The sequence below is a fragment of the Phyllostomus discolor genome, chromosome 2 (assembly GCF_004126475.2).
Source record: "Phyllostomus discolor isolate MPI-MPIP mPhyDis1 chromosome 2, mPhyDis1.pri.v3, whole genome shotgun sequence".
Lineage (NCBI taxonomy): Eukaryota > Metazoa > Chordata > Mammalia > Chiroptera > Phyllostomidae > Phyllostomus > Phyllostomus discolor.
Window position 1 is genome coordinate 130,955,942 of NC_040904.2, and position 18,488 is coordinate 130,974,429.

At 34.0% G+C, this 18,488-nt stretch overlaps 1 pseudogene; it reads left to right on the top strand.

Annotated features, from left to right (window-relative positions):
* LOC114513994 overlaps positions 1-13,913 on the top strand; it is a 139,229-nt pseudogene extending 125,316 nt beyond the window's left edge.
* The last annotated feature ends 4,575 nt before the right edge of the window (positions 13,914-18,488 follow it).

Consider the following 18,488-nt stretch of genomic DNA (forward strand, 5'->3'; position numbering starts at 1 on the left):
ATTGCCCCTCTCATTGTACCAGCCTGTTCAGCTGTGCCTACTGTTGCACCGGAGGAGATGCACTATTCACTTGGCCACTAAGGAGTAGAGCCATTGAAAAAACAGACAAAATTATACTTTTGAATTTTATATGTAGAGATTAGGGGTTAAGCATCCTGTCCTAAAATATATGGATAAAAATATTGATGTCCTTGCTACAAAGACTTTTCTACATTTTTCTTTATTTATAAATATTTATTTTTGGTTTGGTAACACTTATGTCTTTATTGTTGTTACTTAGCAACAGTAAATGCAAAGTAAACAAAAGTCAGTGTCTAGAAAGTTGATGATAAACATGTAACCACAAAATGTTTGCTTTACCGTGGGAGCCACAGTGATATCACTGAACATATGAAGGTCAAAAACTGCTGTAAAGCTTTAAAATCTACTTCAAAATTTAGGGGATATTTTAAGGACTCAGTTTTCAGCAAATATGTATAAAATTAACTTTGTGAAGATTGATTTTGTATTTAAATCAAACTGTTGGCTTTCAATCCCAAGCTTCCTTGTGCATACACAGAAAACAAAGCAACAGCTCTTATAATGCTTCTATTAACAGAAAAATATGTGGAGATTCCGATACTTAACATGAATTTTATGTGTCATCAGATATTTCAAATAAAATATCAAAAACTTAATTCCAATAAATGTGATATTGTTTCATCTAATTCATGTAAACTAACTAAAGTTTTAGGAAACTCATTAGGTCAAAGGTAATGTATATGACATCATTTTGAATTCTAATAAAAACTCAATGTTCAAAATTGAAAATGATTTTTTTGGAAGTGACAGTGGAGTACAACTTTTGGTGAAACACATTGTGGAGGCAAAACAAAGTTCTTACTGAGAAAATTTAAGAGGTAGAAATGGGATTGTGATGAATACCTAATGTATAACTGTGTAGGAGTCAGCTATAACATTATACCAATCCAAATAGAGCTGAAGTGTCAAAATACACAACTATTTTTATATGGAGAGAGTGAAACCAACTTTGAAGTGAAGGTGATGTTGAGTACCACAGAATACTTCTTCTTGGCAGTATGTCGGCTTTCTGAAACACTCCTTTTATCAATTTGATTTTAACCATATATGAGCTGTTGAAATTTTCTTTGTAAATCAAGCATAAGCACTGCAATAATTTTTAATTATTTTGATATATAAGGCCTTTACATTTTGTTTATATTCTGTTTAAAATTTCTTTAAAATATTTAAAGTAAACTAGATCAAACGTATTAACAAATAGGGCACAAAACAGTTTTGGCTTCTAAATCTTTTATTGAATCAAAGCTGTATTTAAAATAAAATATGCAAACAGAAAAACATTAACACCTATTCCCAAAAAAGCATGAGAGGAACTGAACAAATTAGATGATGAGAGCGTGTACAGAGTGTTTGAGATTTAAGTTCATAACTGTGCTTTAGAATAATTCCACTTACACAAGCGTCTTTTAATTGTGCTCCCATTTTTAACTTGATAAGTTTGTATTCTGTGGAGGAGAGAGCTGAAATTAAACAGCCTTACAGTTTCATAGCACCTAAGATAGGAAAACCTAATCAAAATAAACATAGAGATATTACTTTACAACTTGTATCTTGCAAAAATATTTGTCTAAGGAAGGTATGTAATGAGGCAAAAACACAGTAACCATAAAAATCATGGGCTAACATGTTTACACAATTTTTTTAAAAAAGCAACTCAAAATTGCGAAGACCTATCATTAGACAGAATTTGCTCACATCTTGCTAGGTAGCTTAACACTTATAGAGCAAATATTTTGTCAACTAAAACATAATCTTCAGAGAGGAGTTAATTGAAAGTGTCATTCTGTTTAAGATGTCAATTCATCCTAGTTTAGATAATAAAATGTACAAACATTATTCTGAACAGGTTGTACATATAAACTCAGACATATTCCAGGTTTTCTACAGGCAATAAAATGTATTACACTGTTTCAGTGGGAGGCATTAGAAAATCTACACTTCCCCTTTTTATTTTGAAATTTTTTTTATTATATATAGAGGGAAAGTGTAAAAATTATACGGTTACAGCTAAGGGAACTCTCACAGAGTGAACAGCTCTGTGTAGCCAGCACCAGATCATAAAGTCAGCACACCCCACACCCTGCAGGACCCCCTCAGTCTCCTTTCAGGCACTGCACTCCCACCCTTGGGGGACCTATCTGACAACTACATACATTTTTAATGCATGTTATCATACACAGGTTTTTGAACTGTATATAAAAGGAATCACACATTTATCCTCTTTCTATTTGATTTATTTTATTAAATAACATTTTCATGAGATTCATTCACATTGGTTCAAATTGGATCGTTGGTTTGATGTGACACCTTAGCATTATCTACTTTAGTATATTTAGCTCAATTACTTGTTTGAAATCTCATGAACTCCTTGGGAAAATCAAGACCTGGGAAAGAAGTCTGTTTCCTCTAAATATTTGTGACTAAGAGTATTGTTAGAAATATAATAGGGATTAGAAACAAACTATCAGTAAGTGATTAAGTTTAGGGGGAATTCAGCCAGTTTAATACTACTTAACATTTTATATGTCTGAATTGCCATATATGTAGTGACATAGTTTCTACATTGTTAGTGAATCAATTTCAACCTCTATGTTATGGAATAACTTTCAGCTAAACTCAGACATATTTTACCCAATCTAATGTAAATACGATTTGTGAAATAAAATAGTGTTACACAGAATATTAGTTGCCCGATATTTAAACAAAAATGATGGAAGTTCTCCAATATTTTTAGAATAAAGCTGAAAAACTTCTAACAAACCACATCAAACAGATTTAGATATGACCTATAGCAATAAAAACAAGAGCAACAGTAATAAGAAAAACAATAATAGTATCCCATACTTATTCTTTTTATGTGTGAGACCTGGTGTGAATGTGTCATACCTGTGTGTGAGTCCTGTTTCACAATGACCCATTTTTTACTAGGAGAAACTTTGACTTAAGGAAGTTAAGTATTTTGTACTGTATTAAATAGTTGGCAAGTGAGAGACCTAGAATTGGAGCCAAACTATCTAACTTCAATGTCTATCCTTTGAATCACTCTAATGGTTCTCATTAAAATCAAGAGGGATCTTCAATAAGAAATAATAGAGAGAATGGAGGATTTCCTATAGCATGATTCTTCACCTCCTTTATACTGTTACATATCATAAAGTGCCCGTGATGCAAGGAGAGACCCGTGAACGGATGGTGCTGAGTTGCAGTGGCACACACACAAATTCTCCGTGGACACTATGAGGTGACCAGACATATGGAAGCTCTCACTGAGCTGGGAACAAGAACTAGTACTTTTTCAATTTTGGCTTTCTTGGCACTACAGGAAAAGATCTTTTAAAACTGAGCTTTCTCCCACGTACCTCTCATTTTTATTGCTCTGACACATTTTTCACTGCTTTCTCCTCACCACCCACTTCAAGGTCAAATATCTCCCTTCCCCACTGTGGTACTTGTGCTCCTGCCTACACCACTTCACTCATCCTCCCACCTGCTTTCCTAATGCCTCCTTTCATTTTAAACAAGTGCATCTTCCACCTACCTGCACGAAGATCTGAAGATTCCCTTACTTTCTAGTTACTGGAATTCAAATAGACACATTTTTCCCCAGGCAATCTTATTTGGAAAAAAAGATAAGTATGCTTTTCTAGTCAAGGATAAACCTGATATTCTACATATACTCTTCTAAATGCAAGCATTACATGGATACACTTCCTTGATGAGTCCTAATATAAATTGTGAAACTTTTCTTTGTAAGATTTTACATAATCAGGATTTGAAAGCTCATTTTTCACTATTGAATAACAATTCTACTACCATATTTTTGTATTAGTAAGCTTTATGATAGTTTGTGAGTTTTGTACTATCCTCTTGTTAGCTAGCAATTTAAAAATTGTGAATTTTGCTCATTGAGGTATTATTCTATATTATTTTAAATTTCTAAAGAAGTTTTAATAGAAAGAGATTTTTTATAAAATAGATTGTGTGCATTGGTCAATTTACTCATTAACTCAAGTTCAACAAATATTATTTGCCACCTAGTACGCACCAGACAGTAGCACTGTTTCTCAAGGAATACAGTGGAGTAGACGACACGGCAAGTCCCCACTTTCCTGCAGCCTACAGTTCAGTAGAGTCGGCAGTAAAAATCAACAGTCACAGTAAGATACGTAGTATCTTAGAGATTCTAATATTTTCTCAATTAATGATCAGTGGCCCAAGAAGATAAATAAAAGATGGAGTGCAGCAGTGGCAGGGCAGGTCCAGGGGTTTTGAATTTTAATTTAATATGTAATACTTAGAATTTTAGATTCCTTTAAGGACCTAACAAAGCACTGCTACATGTGAGGCTGTCAGCCAGGATTTCAATGAGCATTCATGCATACATTTGCTGTGTGGCTGACTTCAGAGACTGAGTTCTTGGCTTTTCAGCTCTGGAATGAAAGTGAGGAGGGCAGGCTTCCAGTCCCATGTAAGCTACCTGGACGAGTCCTTAGGATGGCAAATGTCTCTCATCCGTAACACGAGGGGTCTGGAGCAGTGAGGGTTTCTCACCAGGGGCCCTTTCACTCCCAAAGAGTCTGTGAGTAAAATTATCGAAAACTCGAAATTTAAATGAGAAAAAAATCTTAATTTTCAAAATCTTCCAACTGAAATTTAACATTTTCTTTAATTATGAGTAAACTGTAATTGTTTTTCACCAAGAGAAATCACAGATACTTTTGTGTTATTATAGAGTTGTCAATGAATGTCTCAAGTTGTCATTTACTCTTATCACTATTGAGAAATTGCAATACTAGATGCACAGTAAGATCATGCCATTAAATACATTAATAAATAAACATATATATTACTATAACACATTTTCTTTCACATACCATAACAAAATCATTTTAATATAACTTGTTTCCTTTATAATCCTATGTATTTTATTTTGTGAAATAAAAAAATCCAGAAATGCTACAAAGAATGATTATACAAAATAAAATATTTCAATATAAAACAGGATAAGCATGTTCTGTTTTATTTTTTTATTTTTTAAAGATTTTATTTATTTATTTTTAGAGAGAAGGGAAGGGAGGGAGAAAGAGGGAAAGAAACGTTGGCCTGCAACCCAGGCATGTGCCCTGACTGGGAATTGAACCCTCGACCTTTCGGTTTGCAGGCCAGGGCTCAATCCACTGAGCCACACCAGCCAGGGCAACATGTTCTGTTTTAAAAGACCAGTAAAAGAGGGGCTTTGCAGAAAGTGATACTCAAATGGAGAGCTAAGCACGAGGAGCAGAGAGTCATATGAACATGTCAGGGAGAAGACTTCAGGGCAAGGGATCAGCCTAGACAAAAGTCCCCAAACAGCAAAGAACTTAGTGAATCTTACGGGAAACAGGAAAAAATGATGAGCATGGCAAGAGTGAGTGTGTGTGCTTATCCCCTGCCATGCACAGGTAAATGGTGAACATGCAGACTTGTTGGATAAATGGATTTTAATAAGGGTTCTGGTTTGGCCAAGAGAATTTGACAAATCAGGAGAAGAGCAATGAGGATATATGCTAGGAAGGATCACTATGGAATTTAAGCAAAATAAGGAGAAATAGGAATATTAGAGATGGAGGAATAGAAGATAAATGGTGAGATGATGGTGGTATTAGTAAATTGTAGGATCTAGTAAGGTGTGAGGATTTCTGGATCCAGATATTAGGAGGAATATGCAGGAAGTCTACTTTAGTAGTACAAGTAAGTGATGACAATGGCCACTGTCTTAATCAGCTAGGGCTGCTAAAACAAATACCATGTATAGTGACTTAAACAACAGAAATGTATTTCTTACAGTTTGGGAGACTGGAAGTCTAAGATCAGGCAGCCAGTAGGGTCAAATTTTAGTAAGAACCCCCCTCCTGCTTTGTACATAGTGTCTTCTTCCTTTATCTTTGTGGGTTCATGAAAGAGATCACAGCTGTTTCTTTTATAAAGGCTCTAATCCCGTTTATAATGATTAAGCCCTGACGACCTAACTACTTCACAAAGGTCCCACAGCTGAATAGTGTCACATGAGATATTAGGACATCAACATAAAAACTTGGGGGCACTCAGATATTCAATACATAACAACTGAAGATGTAAAGTTTATGCTTCAAGATACTTTAGAAGTGTTATTGCTGAGATATTGGAAAGTAAACTCAGTGAGGTAAAGAATGTTTCCTTCATCATTTTATTTCTGGATCTTAGAATTGTGCCTGGCACACAAAGGGTGCTTAATAAATGTTAATCAATTAAATGAATGGCTTGCATGTGCAAGCAAGATAAAGAGTAACTGCAGGTTTCTGAGTACATGCAATTTTTAAATTAGGGAGTAAAGTATGGGGAAACAGTTTTTGGTTATTTCTTAAGCATAGATATAAAAACAAACATTATTATCATTTTCTTATTAATAATCTTTTTGGAGCAATTATTGCAGTACAATTACTATTAATAACAGGCACTGTAAGAAAATGTATGAAATATATAATTCCTTTTTTAGAAATAAGAGCATGTGAAAAATATGGTTAAAATGTAGGCAGGTATGGTAGAAAACAGCAACAGATTTGTCCCCAGAAAAATGGAAAATTTAAAGAAAATGTAGAAATACTATAAATATCTTTATTAAAATTTCTTTAAATTTTGAATTCTATTTCCTGCTAAACTATCAATCAAGTGTGAGTATAATAACAACAATTTTGGAATGCAGGGACTGAGAGAGTCTGCTCTCTTTCTAAAAAGTATTATTTGTAGATCTACTTTAGCAAAGCTGACAATACCTCAAATAATCAATAAATTGTGAAAAGGCCTCAAAAGTAAAATTAAGTAAAGTCTCTGGCCCTGGCTGGTGTGGCTCAGTTGATTGATTGCCAGCCTGTGAACTGAAAAGGTGCCAGTTCGAATCCCAGTCAGGGCACATGCCTGGGTTGTGGGCCAGGTCCCTAGTTGGGGGAGTGTGAGAAGCAACCAATTGATATATCTCTTGCACATTGATGTTTTCCTCCTTGTCTCCCTTTCTTCCCCTCTAACTAAGAATAAAAAAATAAAATCTCTGGATTGTAGATTTACTGAGGCTTAAGAAGTCTGATCAACATTTTCCTTTGGAAAAAAATGTTATTATGCAATGGTTCAAACAGGTAATTTGTTGAAGATAATTACCTCTTATTATATAAATTATTAGGAAACAAAATAAGGCCAAGAGAAATTAGATATTCTAGGAAAAATAGACAACTATTCTAGAAAGGCATGATCCAAGTAGGAAGTAAACAACATGTAACATTATTTAGAACAAATTAATTAAAGAGAAAGATCATGGAGACTATTATGTTAAGTGAAATAAGCCATTTGATGAAAGACAAATACCACATGATCTCACCTAGTGGAACCTAATGAACAAAATAAACTAATGAGCAAAATAGAACCAGAAGCATGGAAACATGAAACAGACTGACGGCTGTAAGAGCAGAGGGGAAGGTGGGGATTGGTTGAAAGAAGTTGAATAGATTGGTCAAAGAACATACACAAATGACTCATAGACATGGACAACCATGTGGGGATTAACTGTGGGAGTGTGGATAGGCTGGGTGGAAGAGGGGGAAGTGGAACAACTATAATAATATAAAAATAAAATATTTAAATTAAAAAAAATCTGGTCTGATTCCAAATCCTGTTTTCTGACACTGTGCTATTCTGCACATTGTTAAATGAATGAATAATTAATGATGTAAAAAGAAAGAGAAAGATCATGTTTTTGGTTTTGATGATTGAACTGTTTCATTTAAGTGACACAGACATACCAATGTAGACTTCCTTTTCTCTTCAAATTCAGTGCCATTAGCTATGCAGTTAAGTATCATTTCAATATTTTATTCACTCGATATTGCAAAAACTGTTTATTGTTATATTCAATAATCCAATTATCCCCAAGCATGAATGATTTAACTGCTAAAATAAATGTTCTTAAAGAACAGAGAATTTTGTCGTGCTTGGTGTTGTATGAATAGCGCCGAGAGCGATGCCTGCCCTGGCACACAGTGGATATTCCTGTGGGCCGGGAGTGTAGGACACCACATGTGTGTTATTTACTTCAACAGAAGTTTGGGCAGGGAAGATGGTGACAAATGTAGGAAAATAACTTGTTGTAAGCATTCCTTAAATAACTTGTTGTTGGTATCCCTTACAACAAATTGTTAATAACAATAACAGTAACAATAATAACAATAGCAACTATAATAAATATACCCATCTTTAGAAATGAATAAACAAGACACAGCACCTATTCTCGTGGAACTCACAGGCCAACTAGATACCAAATATAAATAATTTAAAAATAAAATGTGACAGCTTCTATGGTATCGGCATAACAAAATACAATAGCCAAAAAAATTTAAAAAGGAAAAGTAGTTCACTTGAGACAGGCTGAGGGTCCTGAGGAAGGGTGTAAGAATCCTCAAGAAAATTGGGGATTAATTTTAGCAAAGAAAGTAGCCTGTCCAAGGGACCTCACAGGCAAAGAGCATAGTCTGTGCCAATCTGGTGTGGGCTGCACGAAGACTGGGGAGGCATGTAGAAACTGATGCAGCACATGCAAGGACTTTAAACTCTGCACTGTAGTCATTTTTTTCTAACACCTGTGAACTTATTCATCTAAAAAATGGTTTGGAAGATATTTCTGACAAATAAAGGCAATTTGACAACTGAAGTTAAAGCTCATTTAGAGAAAGAGTAGGAATGGGAGGAAGATACTTAAACTATCATGAAAAGAGAGACCATCTTTCTCAAAATAGTGGCTGTAATGATCCTTAGAATAGTAACAGTTCTGTATATTAAGATCACCCTCTCTCCTTTCAGCAAAACACAACACAAATTATTTAAGAAATTTTCTCATGGGGCCCAATGGTTCTTGAATCTCAATTTTATTGTGTGCATTTTTCCTAAATTCCCCTGTGAATGAGGGATTGTAATGTATCCATATCTAGTATCTGTCCCTTCTAACTGCCCTTGAATTATGGATGTTGAAGCCATCACTAAAAGCAAAAGAAATAAAGAAGGGAGGCAAGAAGGAAATAAAAAGTGCAAGACACAATAAAAAAAGAAAAAAGTTATTAATATTCCAGGAATTCCTGCTCATTGCTATACTTCAGCACTTATTGGCAGGAAGGCAAATATGCATCGTGCTTGCTTTGTTTTTCCTAAAGCACAACTTAATTAATGCTGTCATATAGCTCCTTGTAACAGACTCAGAGCACGGCAGTCCTCCCGTGCCACAAGATCAATGGAACCCTGGAAGCTACAACAGAAAGAAATTAGAATGTGCATCAAATTTGTGAAGCTCATAAAGAAAACACATTTGCCCTTCATGTATTTTTAAAGAGGTTCTTGTTTCATTATGTCTTGTAAATGGTTTCTCCTCTCAGAACAGCCGGCAGAATTGAACTTTCATGGTAGCTTATTTTTCAGAACAGAATGCCATTCAGTTTTACTCAAGATTTCAGTGGTGATGTTATCATATTTAGATGCCCAGTTATTCTATAGGGATTCTGTAATGTCTGAGAAAGAATTTGTCATATAAAGTTATTTATTTGCCTGATTTTCTTCCTTCCTGTCTTTTTAGCACTCAAGAACCAAGTCTTATTTCCAACTTTGAAAGATTAACTTTTGATCCAATGTAGACTTCAATGTAGATCCCATTATCTCTTATGTCTTGTTTTCAGTAACATCAGATTGTATAACAGGAAAAATAAAACTGATAATTTATAACAGTACTTAGAAATATGCATTCATTTAAATCAGTTTGCCTTTAGATCACATAATTTTTAATGAAAATACTAGTTTTGTATTTAAGACCTGTAAGTAATTAATTTAGCCCAGGACCCAAGTCTCAGTACCGTAGAACTGAGTTGCATTGGAAAAATACAGTTTTATGAAAATGAAAATCAAATCTCTTTCATTCCATACATAGTTATTTATTGCACCAAGATATGCCTTTTGATTTTCCATGATAGGTATTTGCCATTTGTTTTTCTAATACTGAGCTTTTCCAAATTAAATACATTATTTTAAACTGAATAATTAATATCATTGTTTTCAATCCAAATATTGAATATAAGTTTATTCCCATTTTTTAAATATTTGAATAACCAAATGAATGTACTCCTCAAGGTATTTTACTTACTATCTTACATGTGGTTGTCTTCCTATATGTAGTAGGTCATTTATTTCTACTTGAAATAACTATTTTGGAAAAAAAGAAAAAACTGAATAATTATTTACAAAATTCAATGTTTTGTTGATTTCAGTATTTCATGGTATTTACATAAAATATTTTATGAGAAAAACAGATTTCACTTATTTTAGTTTATACTTTTGCAATATTTGAAAATACTATCGGGGCCCTGGTCCGGTAGCCCAGTTGGTTACAGCATTGTTTCAGTATGTCAGGGTTGCAGGTTTGATCCTTAGTCAAGGCTCACACAAGAAACAACCAACGGATGCATAAATAAGTAGAACAACAAGTCTACTTTCTCTTTTTTTCTTTCTTTCTCCTTTTCTCCCTCTCTCTCTTTCTCTAAAAAAATATATATATAAATAAAAAAAAGAAAAAATGTTGGGCTCAATATTCTTAGGTATATTGAAAATATTTTTCATTAAAATTTTTTATACAGTGTATAAGCTGTGATATCTAAAACTGTTTATGGTTTCAACAACTATTCTACACAGATACTATATGCCTACTATGTCCATTGATATGAGATGTGTTGCATTATTTAGATGATCTATTATTAGGTCAAGGTCCTTCTGTACATATTTTAATATTTCGAAGTAGTAATAGGAATTGAAATATATGCTCATGTTTTTGTTGACCATTGCCTGATTTGTAAACCTGCATTTCCTTATTCAGTGACTGATTTTAGTAAGCTGTAGGATGTTTAATAATAGATGTTATGACCTCGTATCGACGTATTGTGTAAAGACTATTAAACTAACTCCAATTCATACTATCAGTATAATTTAGAAAGGAAATAGGGTCATTAACTTTCTTACTACCAATTTAAGATTAACTTTTCTTATTTCCTTTCTATTACAAGTAATGATGCACAACTTTAACATACTTTGCTAAAGCTATTTTTGCTACTTTGTAGAAACAATTTAAGAGTTTAATATCAGCAATGCACTGATAATATTTCTAGCCTTTCTGGAATATGGATGAAAATACTGACATTTTTAGGCAGGGATTTAAAAGAATCGCTATTGAAAATCATTAATATAACCAAAGACACTGAAATAGAGAACAGGCTGACAGTGACCAGAGGGAAGAGGGGAGGGAATTTCAGGGGAAAAGGGGAGGGTTTACAGAAACAAGTATAAAGGACACATGGACAAAAACTAGAGGGGGGTGGAAATGGGAGGGAGGTGGGAGGGATGGGCGGGTGGGCTGGGATGGGAGTAAAAGACAGAAAACTGTACTTGAACAATGATTAAAATAAAATTTAAAATAAAAATAAATAAATAAATAAAAATTATTAAAAATGTATGTGCTCTTGATTAATACTAGCTATTGTTAATTTAATATATGTAATCAATATTTTGTCAGAGCAATGAAAGTCAAGTTTTTAAAACATATTTTAGATGTTTTATTTTCAGTTTACTTTTAACATAATATTTTCTATTTTGTTTTTGATTATTTTATTGTTGTTCAATTACCATTGTCTGCATTTACCTCCCACCCCAGCCAAACCCGCCTCCCTCCCTTGCTTTCACTGCCCACACCCTTGGTTTTGTCCATGTGTCCTTTATAGTTGTTCCTGAAAACCCTTCCCCGAATTATCCCCTCCCACTTCCCCTCTTGTTGCTGTCAGAATGCTCTTAATTTCAGTGTCTTTGGTTATAGTTTGTTTGCTTTTTTCTTTTGTCAATTAGGTGCCAGTTAAAGGTGAGTTCATGTGGTATTTGTCCCTCACTGCCTGGCTTATTTCACTTAGCATTGTGCTAGTTGAGTATGAACAGGAAAAAATGTTATTGGTGTAATGAACATTATATTAAATTAAGGCATTGTACAATTGCATTATTGTATTACTTCATTACTGCATTACATTAAAAATATTAATGCTCAAAGATCCACCATGGTCCTTGGAGACCCCTCTACTCAACTATGGTAACTGCCATCCCCACCACCCCCAACCCTGCCAGGCTCAGCTCCTAACCAAGCCCTGGGACCCAAGCCCCAATCCCACTGCTATTCCCAGGCCTCACTACATCATCACACATTGCTTGACATAGTATATCATAGTATCATAATATCATAGTATTTGATATAAATCGGATACCTAGGGTCGATATTCTAGAGAACCACTTAGTAAAAGAAGGTTGTGTAGATAAAGAAATTGCACTTAGAATTATCAGTTAGGGTGCTGTCATTCCTTTGGAGAAAGAAAATGGTAATGGAAGTAGAGGCTCCAATGGCAGTGTGTGGTGACATTTATGGCCAATTTTTTTGATCTGATGAAACATTTTGAAGTAGGAAGTTTATCTGCTAATGCACGATACTTTCTTTTTGGTGATTATGTGGGAAGAAGTTATTTTAATATAGAGTGTGTCTTATATTTATGCATCCTGAAGATTCTGTACCTAAGTACATTGTGTCTTCTGAGAGGCAATCATGAATGCAGACACCTTACTATTTTACCTTTAAACAGAAATGTAAAATTAAATATTGAGAGTCTATGAAGCTTGTATGTAGCGTTTTATAGCCTGCCTCTTACTGCACTTTTAAAAATATATATTTATTTATTTTTAGAGAGAGGGGAAGGGAGGGAGAGAGAGGGAAAGAAACATCAATGTGTGGTAGCCTCTCATGTGGCCCCCACTGGGGACCTGGCCCTCAACCCAGACATGTGCCCTGACTGGGAATCAAACTGTGACCCTTTGGTTGGCTCTTACTGCATTTTTAAACCAGTAATTTTTTGTGTGTTCATGGTTGACTTTCATCACAGATGTACACACTGGATGATACTTAGATTTTAGATAGAGTTAAAGAGGCACCTGCATGTGGGCCAATGTGTGACTTATTATGGTCTGATCCTTCAGAAACAAATCACAGAAACGTTTTTATCAGTACAGTTAGAGGATGTTCTGATTTTTATAGCTACTCAGCAGTGTGTAAATTTTTGTAAAACAGTAATTCGTTATTAATTATTAGAGCTCATGAAGTTCAAGATGCAAGCTGTAGAATGTACAGAAAAAGTCAAACTACAGGGTTTCCTTCATTACTAGTTTTTTGGCACCTAATTACTTAAATGTCTATAATAATAAAGCTACTGTATTAAAGTGTGAAAATAATGTGTTGAACGGTCAGCAGTTTACCTGTTCTCCACATCCTTACCAGTGGCCCAGTTTTATGGATGTCTTCACATGGTCTTTACTGTTTGTTTGAGGAAGAGTGACAGAAATATTGGTAACTGTTCTGAATATTTGCTCTGATGATGAACTGATGACTGAAGGTGAAGACCAGTTTGATGAGTCAGCCGCAGCTCCAAAAGAAATCAAGAAACAAAATTCCAGCATTTGTATACTGTGGCAAGGGTTTTCTGTGTTCTGATGGAGGAGGTAAAAGTGTGCTGATGCTCAAGGGCTTGACTCCTTCAAGGGTGTTTCCTACTGGAGTGCTGGCTGAGGGATGGGAGACCCTGCAAAGTGGTGATGATGTTGTGCAATTTACTGTGCCTCAGAAAAACTGGGGCACAACTCACTCTTCTGCTCACAATACACGTAATGCATGCAGGGAATTCCTTCTGCTCTTCAGTTCCTGTCTCAGCAGCTGACACAGGCAGAACACTATATGACAGGTGGTGACTGATTAATAGCCTGACCAGAGCAGAAAATTGATAGAATGGGTACTTGTTTCAGTAGAAAATAACCATCAATCTCTCAGCTTTTGTGAAATGATCTGGAAGCAGCTCATATTGTAATGTCTGAAATATTTATTTGTTTGTCTAATGCACCCTTTAAAAAGAAGCCCTAATTTCAGAATGTGAATCAAGGATATAGCATAATATACTATATCACATTACTAAAATGGAAATGTAACTATAAGTTTTTTAATTTTAAAAATAATTCTTTTAAAAAATTTATTCATTTTTAGAGAGATGGGAAGAGGAGAGAGAGGGAGAAAAATGTCAATGTGTGGTTGCCTCTCATATGCCCTGTACTGGGGACCTGGCCTGCAACCCAGGCATGTGCCCTGACTGGGAATCAAACTGGTGACCCTTTGGTTCACAGCCTGTGTGCAATCCACTGAAGCTACACCAGCCAGAGTCAAGTTTTTTTTATTTATTATTTTTAAAATTTATGTAAATGTAGTAGATTCTATTTTTACTATCAGATACTTGATTTTAGAATTAATAATCTCTTTTGGCTCCAGAACATTACTTATGCATGTCCTTGCCAAAGTATTTTTGTAAGTTTTTGTACTTTGGTAAGTGATGCCATAATTGTTTTCTGTATGTTTTGTCAAATGTCCTATGTATAATTGATTGTCTGTAACATGGTTTCCTTCTTCTGCAGATGAAATGCTTTCCTAAATCTGTCTTTCTCTAGGTTAGCAGTATGTCTGTAAAGTATGTTAAATGAAATTACTCCATCAGACACTTGCCTGTCTTTTGATGTAGAAATAACTTTTTTTATTCTTGTGTATTCTATGACAGTGGTCCCAATTTTCCCCTTTTGCCCTCCTCCAGCCCGCCCAACCCCCACTCCCACAGTTCATCCCCACACCTATCATCCATGTTTGTGGGTCATTCGTTCATGTTCTTTGACTAATCCCTTACCCTAGAAGCACTTCGGTAGTACGTTGTTTTGAGGTTTGCTACATTTCTTGCTGAGCTTGTGCATTTTGAACATGAAGGTAACATTAGATATCGTCATTGTTATGAGGGGTTGAATTTAAATCTTCTAAATTAAATGAAAAACTGTCATTAAGTGTGTCTTTACTTTGCACGAAAATAAAAAGAATTGTACATAAAGCAAAAAAAAAATAATGCTCACATTTCCAATGGCTAAATTGCTCTTCTTTCTGATATTGTCCAAATACAGATAGATAAAATGCTGATTTTTCTAAGCATAACAAAGCATATAAAGAAAACAACTTCTTTCAGCTCTGTCTTTTTCATAAATTTTATGTGCATATTATACACATACTCGTACACATAGGAAATTCAGTTTTTAATTCTTTGGAATCATTTAACAGAGATATTTGAGAAATATAATAATGTCAAAAACTTAATGAATCTAAGTGTCTATTTTCTACTTTCTTGCTTTATTTCCCAAACCTTTTATATAATATCCTATTTGACTCAAAAATGGACCATTTTCAGGGGTAACCTGAAAAAAACTAAAGGTATGGCATATAACTGAAACCATAGAGTGGAGAATGAATTACTTTTAGGGCTATTCATAGGCTACCTAAAATCTTAGCACCAGTTTAAAATTTTAGCAAGAAAACTCTCTACCTATCTAACCAGTATAATTTAGGTGGAATACACTTATAGCATTGGTAGTATGGGACATTTTCTTTTTCTTTTTTTAATTTTATTTTTATTATTGGTACTGTTACAGATGTCCCCATCCCCCTGCCTTCGCCCACCTCCACCCATTTTCACCCCATATGGGCCACTTTCCACCTCATATGAGCCCTCTACTATCATTTTGTGAATTTAAGTTATTTTTGTTAAAAGTGTTTCCAAGCAAGTGTGTGTGCATGTACACACACGTGTGTGTATCTAAACATCAAGGATTTAGGTTAGAAATTAGATATTTCTCATGTACTTCATATATACCAAAGAATGTTGCCATAACCCAGACTTTTCATGACAGATATAACTAATATGAAGGTCGCATAAAATAAAGGAGGGTGGTTTGTGATATCACATAAAATGACATTTATAATGCATTTTGAGTCACTATTCTTGTCTGATCTCAACTTGGAAATACAGGCAGAAGTCTTTTCTATGAAACCTTGGAATAAATAAGTGAAGATGCATTGGGAGTATTGAAACTGATGGTCTTTATTCATTTTACTAATGAGGAAGCACTTACCAATAACACTTAATAAGTAAACACACACTATATCCCAGACACTATAATAAACTCTTCATATATATTACCTCATGTAATCTTCACAGTAACTGCACAAGATAAGTATTATTATTATATGCATTTTACAGTTGAGAGTCCTGAGACACAGGGAAGGTAAATACTAGTCACTTATAATTCCTGGAAGTACCACTCACATTATTAAGAGTATAATATTCAATAGAATGTGAATTTTACCCTCTGCTATTATGCAAGGAGCAGCCTTATCAAGATGACAGCTTGTAAGGGAAAGATGCTGGAGTTGAAGCTGTGCAATCGAGGTTTCAAGTCTGTGTTCTTAAATATTTTACCCATCTTAGGAAATATTGCTATTATAGGAATCCAGTTTTATTTTTTAACTTAATTATTTTCATTCAAAATTTCATCACTTCATATATAGTCTGTCAATATGGGTACAACTCTACTAGTTGGTGAAAATTGCTTCAGTTCCATCCACTGTGATTATGGAAGCATTCCACAGTCTGTCCACTTGAGCTATCAGTCTATTAGATTTATTCTACTAAATTATAGCTCATCATCCATACAATTTTGGATGTCTCTTTCATGAAACAATTTTAAATATTGGGAAAAATTACTCCTTATATGTCTTCTAGATTCTGGAAAGCTTCATACAAACTGCTTGGCAGTTAATAATTCATAGTTCAATTTATAAAATTTTCATAACCAGTTTTATAATTTTGTACATCCAACCTTGGCCAAGAGTAGCAATACCTTTTTTAAAAAGTTTTTTTTTTATAGAAAAGACATTTAAGTTTAATTGTTTTTACATATAGTCCCATTTTATGGAGTTCTACTTGCTAATTATTTGAGAGCTGATGAGAAACATAACATCATATGGACAAAAAACAACTCATTATGAAAAAACATTTTAAAGTAGTGCTCTAAGAAGCTGTTCTTTGAGGCATCTCGGTCATTTTTATGTGCTTGTTAATCTATTAAAAATAGTTTTTAAGGACAAATCTTGTCTATGAAGATAATCTCATTTTGCTTTTCAACTTTTTTAGCTACAGGTTCTCATTAGGCATTTCAAATGCTACAATAAAATGATTGCTCATTAAGGTATAAATATATATTTATTTGAAAATATAAGATTGTTGAAGTTTAAATTTTTTCCAGATTATATGTCAGTATTTTGTTGATACTCAACTTTTATCAGTCATTTGAAGAAGACAATATTATAAGATGATAGCCCAAAGTAATTTTTTTTCAAATGCCATGAAATATCCTAATATCTCTATAAACTTCTTGTTAGGAATATTTTCATTTAAAATTCATTTCTAGCTGATAATACAGTCAAAGTTCACTCTGATATTTATAAGACTTTAATAAATAAGCAGCAGTATGTGTAAGTTGATTCAAATGTGCCACTCATTTGGCCTGGAATAGCATGACTAATTTATAAGGATGTGAAAAATCTTTGTTATTATAGAATCTCATTTGTCAATCACTGACATTTGAGAAGAGATCAATATTAATAGAAACTTTGATTTAAAAAGAGAAGATTATATGTACTACAATAATTACAAAGTGGGCAAAAAAATTTAAGAAAACCATTTTATTATTTGAAGATAGCATAAATAAAGTATCCTATTAATTTACAAACATTCATTCATGTCAACAGTAATGGAAGTGTATGTGTGGGGTCAATACTGACACTCTCTCAATATCACCTAACACAAGGCATCCCACATGGATTGAATTTTGCTTAACATGTCACTGCCCTGCTTACAGGAAAAAAAGAAGCACTTGAGTCCCTTATAAACAGGGGTGGTTGTAGAATGTGTTTCTGGATTAATAAAACAGGTGATTTATTCCAAACATGTACCACCTCCTCCTGTTACTCTCTCTTTGTCCTGTATGACTGCAGTGAAGGGCCAGACTTATAGTTCGAACAGCTATTTTGTGATCTTAAGGATGAAAGGAGGGTAGCAGAGCAGCTCAAAATAATACCAACAAAGGAAAACTGGAAAAGAATAAAGTCCTGATTAAATATCAATTTAGGACCCTGTCTTGCTAAAATGAATAATGTGCAAAACCTAACTCAAGGCCCTGAATTCTTCTATTACAACTAGTCCAATATTTGAGAAGACAGTGTACTTTTCTAACACTTTTACTATATCTAAAATCAACAGGTTAATCTTGATAATTTATTTTTAACTGAGGGGATGGAGGGTCAAAAATTTTATGCTGTAGTTTTATATTGCTTATTTAATATTATATTCATATAATTGCAGAGACAAATTATG